Raw genomic sequence first — 10,568 nt, 5'->3', positions numbered from 1 at the left:
CTGAAGTTCTACCACCATGATGGCAATAAAGAATGATTGTGTTCAATGCGGCAACATTGTTTCCAAGAGCGCACTATGTCCATAAATTTGTGTTTTTGTTTTACCCTCAACGAACCCGTTTTTGTTTGAATATGTGCCACCGGATCTGAATGTCCGAATCGTGCTTCAGTTACTGTACTTCACTGCAGAAGCAGCGGCCATGTTCTTATGCCATCTCTCCGCGTTTCCTTATATAGTTCCAGCATTGCATGACGGGACGTAGATGTAAACATGGCGTTGTGAGCTGTGCATGTGTGTTTCGTTGCTGTTTTCGCGCCAATTTTGTCGGGGACAATGGCATTGTCGAACCGGGACTTGTTTGGGATAGCGCGCGGTCGCTGCAAGGAGTCATTTTGTGACTGTGAGCGATACAGTGTTCTGAGGTCGGCGAACATTCGCTGTGACTACTGTGATCACTGCCCCGGATCGCATGGAAAATTAGACGAACTCGGTAAGTGTTCTTGCATTGTGCTGGTTTGTCTGTATTCGGTATATAACTAGGCTGCAGCTTTTCTTTCATTAGAGGGGAAGGACGTGAAAAAGAGAAAGCAAAGGGGTAAGCAGCGATTTGCGCGGAAACGCATCCGTGTTATGTTAAAAAAAAAGCTTTAAGGCTCGTTCACGTTATCGGCACGGCAGCCCGCTGCGCGTTCGCGGGCCGCCGTTCAATGGCGGCTTTCCTCGCGAACGGCGAGATTTACTTGCCGTAGAGAGGATGTGACCATAGGATGTGACCGGGACCCATTTGTGCGGCAGCCGTACAGCGAAGTGATCAATCAGCGACCGAGGAGTGGTCGTTCTGGCAACGACGGCAGCCTATATACCGCTGCTCATCGCTCGGCGGCGCCGATATCGTCGCTAGGCCTTTTCCGGTTCACCTCAAAGCTAAAGCTGATGGCGCTTCGGAATGAATCACCGACGCTCACAAGCCGCAATATTTCATACCGTTGCTGTCGCTCTTCGCAATAATTATAGACAATGCAGAAAATACGCTAATATTAGCGGCGCCGTCGGCAGCGATGCGAGCACAGCCGCGCCCGTCGTCTCCCGTCGGTAAGCCGTGCAGTGCAGCTGAGCTGGACAGGTATCGGAGCTCTCGTTCGTGTTTAACGTTTGACAGTGGATATCGTTTTTCGTAACGTGTACAATGTATGCATCACTTTAGGTAGTGGAAATTATTTTGCGGGGATTTGCGTGGAACAGAAGCTGCAGCCGATGTTTGCGTTGCCGGTGGCGGGGGCGCGCAGGTTCGCGGTCGTCGATTGGCCCGTCGGTCGGGCGGCGGCAAGGTGGCTTTGGCGGCGGCCGGGGCCCCGGCCGAATTTCCGTCTACAATTGGACACCTCTCGCGCGGCAGACGTTCTACGGCACTGGAGGCCGGTTTGCCGTTAAGGGATATTTACCGCTAACATGAACGTGCCTTTACTTGATTTTACTCTCAAGTGGCTTGCACGCGGTGTTGCCGATCGCTGCCTGTGGCGTTCGCTTTTAATGCGTGAGCATTGTTCGGCTACTTCCCCAACAAATATGTCCGTAACTTAACGCGTTTCCCATAGGAATACACAGAGCTTCATAGAAAATACATAGGATACATACAGGGTGTTTTTTTAGCTGCACCAAATTTTTTAAATTAGAAAAATATAAATATTGGTCACGTTATGTTTACCATTCGAGTGTACGGATTGGTGGCCTCTAGATACAGAGCAATTTCCGCACTTACGTGCGTAATTAGCGAAGTTACGATAAGTAACTTTCTAATTATGAACAATAGGTGGCTACAGCAAATGAGTACTTTGGGGCCCGTCCTCGACACTACCTATCCCAATGATCAAATTTGCAATAGCGGAGTTCATGTGGGAGCTATGCGAACAATTATTTCCCCTTGGCAGGCTCCTTGAAACCGAAACTGGCCGCGAAAAGAGCGTCTGTGTTGTCGATGTCGCCGCCCCCCAGCCTTTCGTCACGTCTCCGAAGTCAGCGCTGGTCCGGCCCGGCGAGCAGCTTGCGTTAGCTCTTTGCTGTCTGCGGCGTTCGCAGTCGACGCTACAGACTGATATGACGTTGTGCCTGCAGTATCTAAAAGCCCAAGGAGCGGGGTTGGCGCTACAGCGCAACGTGGCGCCCGACGGAATGACGAAGTAAATTTGGCGGCCCGCGGGCATTGAAGCGCCAGGCCAACGCCGCAGACAGCAAAGAGATTACGCAACCTGCTCGCGCGGCCGGACCGGCGCTGACTTCGGAGACGTGACGAAAGGCTGGGGGGCGGCGACATCGACGACACAGACGCTCTTTTCGCGGCCAGTTTCGGTTTCAAGGAGCCTGCCAAGGGGAAATAATTGTTCGCGTAGCTCCCACATGAACTCCGCTATTCCAAATTTCATCGTTGGGATAGGTAGTGTCGAGGACGGGCCCCAAAGTACTCATTTGCTGTAGCCACCTATTGTTGATAATTAGAAAGTTAATTATCGTAACTTCGCTGATTACGCACGTAAGTGCGGAAACTGCTCTGTATCTAGAGGCCGCCAATCCGTACACTCGAATGGTAAACATAACGTGACCAAGATTTATATTTTTCTAATTTAAAAAGCTTGGTTGAACTAAAAAAAAACACCCTGTATAGTGGTATATAGTAAATAACGACTAAAAAACACCCTGTATAGTGGTATATAGTAAATAACGACTCATGCACACAACCTACAAAGCATGTCGGGGCTCGAACCCTCAACCTTCCAAGTACGCAGGCTGTCGAACCCTTGACCTCCGAAGCAGATAAAAACTGGTACCCCAAACCTTCCAAGCATGCAGGGTATCGAACTCTCGACCTCCGATGCATATAGTGTTTGAACCCCGATATTTTCCGTGTGGCGTATTGAACCAATGGTCAGTACTCATTAAGCAAAGCTCAAGTGATGGTCAGTTGTAGTCAAGCGATGGTCAGTAGTGCACAATGAAGATGAGCAAGTGGCACCATGCTTCCAAATGCCTAAACTCCAGTGAAGTTCCTACAGAATTCTTTTTAGTTGAGTTGTACGGATGCACGTCATTTTGCAAAATCGCAGAACGTCGCCCTTTTATTATATTGGTTTATTTGTATTGCAGTACAATAACTTTTTGCAGATGGTAGGTAAATTCATGACCGCAACATTGTATATTACCATGGGCATGCTATCGTAATCACTTGGACGCTTACAAAACATGTTAATAAAAGCTTTGTTGACAAAGTAATTGTGCTTATGAATACCTGTAAAATCCTATACCAGCGTACTAACCACACTTCTGCATTATATTCTAATTGCCTTGCATGTAGTGCTCACAGATTGAAATGCGACATTGCGAGCTTGTGGCCGCCGGTACATGCAGCGCAACCCCTGGAAGGAACACGTTGCATTGTGGTATATACCATGAGGGTGAGCGTGGTTTGAGCGTAGGCTTACTGCTTCCGGTTGCCAATGAGCGGGACTGTGGTTTTCCGCAGCGCCAACGTACAGTGTAGCGGTATACCGCAATGCAAGATCTTGCTTCCACAGGCAACGCTGCATACATGAGCGGCCATGCGCTTGCTGTGTCGCATTTTAATCCGTGAGCACTGTACATGCCCTTCTGTGTGAAGAAATAAGCAGATAAATTTAATGTTTGACAGGGTCTGTGGAACCAGCTGTAGCTGGTAATGATGTTTCTAATGTGCCAAACTCCAGCCAAGCGGTGACTATCGATACCAGTGAGTATATGAAGCCAATTTTGTCCAAAATAAATATATACTTATACACATAGAAAAGCTGTTTCCTGTGTGTTTTACAGCATCTGTTATAATAGGCAACGTTCATGCTTTTTGGGCTGAGCAGTGTTTCTACAGGCTGATTTCAGTGGGTCTGGCATTTAATGAAAAAGTGAATGCGATACGACTCTGAGCTTCGTCGATAACTTGGATTTCATAGTGCACATTAAGCAAGCATTGAATGACAATACTTAGTTGCCTAATAATGTAAATTTCATTTACATTTTATAATGTTTATTTGCGGGCCACGTTTTGCTGAGATAATTGGAGTGCAGTCCTGGTGCAAGCTAGACCCGAGGTTCAATATCGGCTGTGAAAGCTTACTGGCCGCAGCAGACATGCCATCGGCGCTTTTTTTGCACTCAGTTTTGGCTTACAGGCACGCCTAACAGAACGCTTACTAGGCACCTGGGACCCAGTATGAAAGTTATAGCTGAAATTTAACCATTGGGCCAGCATGTGATGGGACTATATATGTTGAAATGCTCTAAACACAGAAAAAAAGTGAGCAGTTTATTACTAGTTCCATTTTTAATTCCTGCTTAGTGTCCGCAATGCTCCTGAATTTATCAGCAATGCTTGGAAATTCTTGAAAGCATCCTGAATTCTTGACAAAATTTGAGTCCCATTAAAAACACTGTATATCACCAACGTGCTGCCGCCAAGATTCTCGAGGAGCAGTCGCTCGTAGCAGAATGTGGGATAAGGTGGCACTGTCTTTCGGAATTACTGGAAACAAATATGTTAAACTTCAAAAATTCTCCCCAGGCGTTTTACAAGTAAAAATCGTTACAGAAAGAAATTGTATAGTACACAGTGACTTCAAAGTATTAAAAAATGCTGTAATGTAGATCAGAAGGGCTGTCGCAACGTCGTATACAGTTGCTGCTGGTATGTCCCATTTTTGGTTTCCATATGCTCACAATCTCTTACGAGTAACTGATGTTGGTATTTTCTTGCCTTACTATAGTGACCACACAAGAGACATATGATGCAAAAACAGAAAATCACAGTGGTTCTTGGGAACAACATAATGGTTAGTGCACTAGAAATTTATACCCAAATCTTTGCTCTGTGTTTGGTGTTTAATGAAGCATGAATTCTGACATTTTCTTCAGGTCAGGTTGCTCATGGTGTGCGGGGCCACTACGAGATGGCAAATTCCCGCTACCTGGTTGCTCAAAAGGTTGGACAGCTGTCAAATATAAACATGTATTATCACTCACTGTCAAATTTTCTTTCAGACAGCACTCCTTGGACTGGGGACTGGCATGTTCGCGGCACAGATGCTACTGAAGCTTCTGAACCACAAGATTCTGGAGGAAACTGTGGTATGGATATGGAAATATCTTGACTAATTCTTACTGTGTGAATGCAATGGCAGATGGGCTAAACTGAAAATAACTTAAACATATTTTTCTGATGATATATATCTTTTAGAAATGCCTCACTGTTTAAGTTAGTTCAATTTTTGTTTGTTAGAACTCCTGCTTTGGCTCACCTCAAAGTTTTCTGATTGCTGTTCAACAAGTGAGCAATATGCTTGTTTGTTGTACAGTTTGTTGCTGTTTACTGTGTCCTAGTGCTGTGCTGTTGTTGGACATATGCACCACTTTCCAGTCTTGATGTATGTTATATGACTCCATATAAAAGGGAGCGGGGTAGTGTGCTCTTAGTGGACAGGTATGAATTTTGAAGAAAGCAAGAGGGTTAGCCTACCTCAACAACCTAATGGTTTGATGCGCCAAGTATACTTGATGCATCAAATTTGCTGACGTTTAATTAAATGTAGCTGTACCTGGCTCTTTAGTGATATTTGTTATTCTTAATCAGTAAACTGGCGCTTTATCCATATTTTTAACATGTACGTATTGTTACATTTTGTTCAAGTAGTCTGAAACCAGCATATGCATTTAAATAACCTACTTTGTTTACAGCAAATGCAGACTTATGTACCACAGCTCCTGGTGAAACAGTTGAGAGCAGCAGCTTACAACGCGCCAATGACTTGTCCCTTCTGCCTACAAGAAGCACAAATGATCTGTCGCTGCTGCCTAATACAAGCACCAGGGACCTGTCCTTGCTGCCTTCGAGAAGCGCCAATGACCGGTCCTTGCCACCTACAAGAAGCACCAATGATCTGCCACTGCTACCTACGAAAAGTCAGGTTAGGAAGCACGTCTGCAGTGCGCGCCAATTCACCACAAGATACCTCTATGGCTTTCTACGTCACACGAAATATGTACACATGAACAAAGTCACACTAAAATGTACCATATGTCACATGCGGTATGCCCACGTGAAACACTACAAGGATCACATAGAAAAATCTTGCTCATCATCTGCTGTTGATAACAGATTAATACCTGTAAATACGCTTGACTTGGAAATGTCTAGTACTCAGGCTAGTAGCCAGTCTTTGTGTGCCTCATACGTGATGGATGCGAAAACTACTTCAGTTAATCAATTGACCGTTGAGGCTAACACAGACATTAGTACTGCAGAGACACAGGCTTCAAGCCCTCAATTGATTACCAAACTATCATGCTTGGCTCGGCAACTGGAGTCACAACATCGCTGTACGAAAGTAGCTGTAGACGCAGTAGTACATGGAGTTGCAAATATCTTGGCAGCTGCCGGCGTTGCGCTTGATGTTTCAGCTCTTCATAATTCCAGTGCAAGGAAGGCACTTTATTGTTCCGAAGGAATATATGTGGCTCCAGTAGAGGTAACTCTTGATTGTGGGAGTAAAGGCTATATTATTCCTCTTAAAAGCCTGCTTGAAAATCTGCTGCACGACCCCTATTTTCTCCATTGCTTCAAGTCCAAATTGGACATCTCAAGCAGTGACCTCCTGAAGGATTTCACTGATGGCACGAGATTTCAGACACATCCCGTTGGCAGTTCCCATGATGAAAATTTAATTGTGATGTTACTTTACTGTGACGATATCGAGTTGGCCAATCCGATTGGCATGAAAAGAGGCTCTAGAGGTAAACTAACAGTTTTTTATGTCTCATTTGTAAATATTAAGGCATCGGAGAGGTCGAAACTGAGTAATATTTTTTACTGGCTGTAGGAAACTCAAAGGACTTGAAGTCAATGGATGCAAAGGCAAAGCTCCTTAGTGACTTTTTTTCTACTGTGAATAAGCTACAAACTGGCTGTGACCTTCAAACAATGCATAGCAAAGAAACATTTTTTGGGTACCTGTTGGCATACTCTGGAGACTCCCTGGCATGCCACAACATATCAGGATTCAAGGAATCTTTCAGCAAGAATGTCCGCTTCGCATGTAGGACTTGTATGGTTGCAACATCTGAATTTTCTCGCTTCCATTATGAGATAGAGTGTTCTTTGCGTACCCAGTGTCAATATGAAAAGCAGTTGTTGCAACTTGAAAAATCCGATTCAAAGAAAAGCTTCACTGAGCATTCAGCACAATGTGGTATCAATTCTAGGTCTGTGCTGTCCAAAATCAACCACTTCTCGATCTTGACAGACCTGCTTTATGATCCGATGCATGTCCTGCTAGAAGGGGTTGTTCCGTTTGAACTGCAACTCTTTGCAAAATTCATTGTGAGAGAAGCTTCATGGATCAGTTTAAGCCAACTCAATGCTGCCCTGTCTCAATTTTCTTTCCACAAGTTTGTGAGCAAAAGTGACTATCCCAGGCCTTTTGAATCTGATTTCAGTTTTCCTTCTTCAGCAAGTTCTACTTATGTACTTATGCTGCATTTTTTGTTCATAATAGATAATTTTGTGCCCAGAAACAATGTGCAAGAGCCACACTGTGAGTGTTTTTTGTTGTTGTGCATAATCACGCAGCTGTTACTTTCTCCTGTGTTATCTCCTGATGTGCTTTGGGATGTTGAGCACCTTACTGCACGTCATAATGAAATTATTGTGAGGCTGTATGGCTCAGATGCATTTAAGCCGAAGCACCACATGCTGCTGCACATGAGCACACAGATAAGACGCTTTGGTCCTTCTCATCATCACTGGACAATGCGTTTTGAAGGCAAAAATGCCCTTCCAAAATCCAAGAAATTCTGGAATTTCAAAAACATTCCCTTATCAGTTGCTGACTTTTTTCAAACGCAAATGTCCAGTGATCTTTGGGAAGCACCAGGTCACCCTAAACTTAAAGAAGCTCAACGTGGCATGCCAGATGTTGGAATGCCATTCATCCTGACGTCTCATTTCCTACATTGTGGTTTAGAGACCAGGAACATTGGCGAAGTAGCTTCTTCTGTGTCGTATGCCAATGTTGCTAATGTAAAGATCTCCATTTCTGATGTTGTTGTGTTTTCAAGAAGTGATGGTCCACTGTTTGGAGAGGTACAGGCAATTGTATCCTGGTGCAGCAACATTTTTTTTGTTGTGCATGTGCTTGTTCAAGCCAGATACGCAAAGCATGTAAATGCCTTTGTTTTGCTGAAGACAACGCATACAATAGCAATGAGGTCTGAATCGCTGTTGTACCCATGGCCCCTGTTTGTGTACTCAAAGGACGACAATATTTATGGGATCACAAAGTGTCTCCATGAGTGTCCTCTCTGAATAAAGTTGTGATTTTTTCAACATTGGTGTAAAGCCCACACAGCCCAGAGAATGTTTTTATTATATATGTGCAGTGGTGTCTTACAATGAAGTACTGTTGTTATTCCAGGAATTCTTTGAGTGGCTTCTTGAGAACTTGCCTACATTTTCTCCGTGTGTGCAACCGCTCCTTGAGGGGAAAGTGCTTTCACAAAGACAGCACAAACAGCTATGTCGCCAGCTCCGGACAGAAATCACACTCTTCTTAGAGTGAGTTTTTCCTTCCTCAAGAACACTAAACCATCCCTTATATCATTCACCAGCTTTTCATGCAAAAGCAATTCTTTGCTGTTTGATGCGGAAATAGAATGAGTGCTTCAAAACATTATTTTTGCTGAACTATCTGCAGTGAGAATGATATAATCACCAGCAGCAACACTGCCCAATGTCGTTGGATGTACAAGGCCCTTGGAGATGCTCTTGTAAAGATGTACCCACACCTGATGTGGGATGAACCAAAACCTGAAAGCCGGCTGCAGAAAACAAGAAGCCAGGTTTATGTGAGTCAGTGCTTATGTTTATAACAGGTAATGAGTGTGCCATAGATTGAAAGCATTGTATGCTGGGTCTTGACTCTACTGAATTCAGAAGCCAAATATTCAATCATGTCAAGGAAGTTGTCCAGCTTTGTCCTATACAAATAACAGGCGGCACATTTGCTTCTATATATATTGGCATTCTTTGAAGGATTGAGCATTTGTACATGTTGAATGCTGTCTTTTTGTAGAGTGCGTTCATAAGGAGGCTGTCAGTGGCAAGAAAGGTCCGGAAGCACCGGGCAAGGAAAAGTGCTGTATTAGTTGTGTCGCCGGCACCCCGAGCAACTATCACAAATGAGAACGCTGCTTCTGAACTACAGGTTTGTTCCTTAACATCTTTAATCAGCATTAGAAGCAACATTATGCCAAGTCTATTTCTCTGTATACATTCTGGCCAGAGAGGGGCGCTGCCACTTATGCATATAATTAAATTCCTTCCAGGCCCTAAGCTCTTCAAGTATGAGTGCTGCATCACTTGATATGCAAAGAATGAGAATCCTGCTGACGGTGACGCTCCCAGACCGCCGCAATACACACATGGACCCTCTCCCACAGTACTTTTTGGTGGAGGAAATAGTAAGTTAACATTACTAATATTTTAAGGTTGTCTGAAGACAAAACATAGTTGAATGATAGAAGTCAGGTGCAGATTGGATGAGAGTGTTTTAGCTAAAAAGCCAACATTCCTTATGGGGACTTGCATAGCGCAGGCAAATTTCTGACTTAAACGTGAGCTCTTTAGATTATGCACGCCTGTTCAACCTATAGTCTGTTACTAATGTTACTTTATGGGCTGAATATCATAAAAGCTGCTGCAGATTTGTTTCTTTGAAGAAAACTTATTGCAGGTTGTAGTGCTTATTTCGTGAAATGCTACACATGACACATGAAGCAATCATTATGCAAATGTTATTGACATAAGTTAAAACTTTGAGTTCAGCTGACAGAACAGGAAATGTAGCAGGAATAAAAGCATGTGAGCGTAAAGAAAACAGAAAAGCAAATAGGTTAGCAGCGTTCACTGAACGCTTAACGTACTTGGCAGTCTGTCAGGAATTTTTTTTTAAATGTGCAAGAATGTCATCTTGAAAAATTTAAAGTAAGTTTAGAAAATGCATTCATTAAAAATCGGCCAGTAAACATGATAGTAGTTTTAATGGTGAACAGTCTCAAGTTGTTCTCAGCGAATGAGCCAGTGCACCTAATTGTTAAGTGTTATCATCTGTACAGCTTATTTTTATGATGTCAAACATTGTTTATTATTTGAAGCCCATTTCGCGAACACTTATTCATCCTAACTTTCTAAATTTCTGTGTTGCAGCTGTGCATTGAGGTGGAACTTCGGTTTGGATCGAAGATAAGAGAACTTGAGAACAAACTCGCTGCTGTGGCGCGAGTCTTCTCGGAAAATGAAGAACGGGAATGCACGCTGGTGGATGTTATGAAGCACATACAAGGCAATGTTGGGCACAGTCTCATATGTGAGGTAGGTGGACATGCTCTCTTGAACACTTTGCTGCTCAAATCCTCTTATAGATGTGTGAACAGGCTTCTTTGCGAGACTGAAAAACCTAGTTCAAAATATTTGCATCTCTAGCTGGCTAACACTTCTA

General features: G+C 43.8%; 2 long non-coding RNA genes across 2 annotated transcripts; both read left to right on the top strand.

Moving 5' to 3' along the window:
- Nucleotides 1–359: 359 nt before the first annotated feature.
- LOC125947036 (uncharacterized) lies at nt 360–5,921 on the top strand. Its single transcript, XR_007468088.1, has 3 exons — nt 360–490; nt 5,059–5,145; nt 5,752–5,921. It is a non-coding gene; the product is annotated as an uncharacterized LOC125947036 (long non-coding RNA).
- Nucleotides 5,922–9,149: 3,228 nt separating this feature from the next.
- On the top strand, nt 9,150–10,310 carry LOC119457400 (uncharacterized). Its single transcript, XR_005193240.2, has 3 exons — nt 9,150–9,275; nt 9,397–9,531; nt 10,277–10,310. It is a non-coding gene; the product is annotated as an uncharacterized LOC119457400 (long non-coding RNA).
- The last annotated feature ends 258 nt before the right edge of the window (nt 10,311–10,568 follow it).

This window comes from Dermacentor silvarum, chromosome 7 (assembly GCF_013339745.2).
Source record: "Dermacentor silvarum isolate Dsil-2018 chromosome 7, BIME_Dsil_1.4, whole genome shotgun sequence".
Lineage (NCBI taxonomy): Eukaryota > Metazoa > Arthropoda > Arachnida > Ixodida > Ixodidae > Dermacentor > Dermacentor silvarum.
Note: the sequence above shows the minus strand (reverse complement) of the source record. Positions and strands in the feature narration are given on the sequence as shown.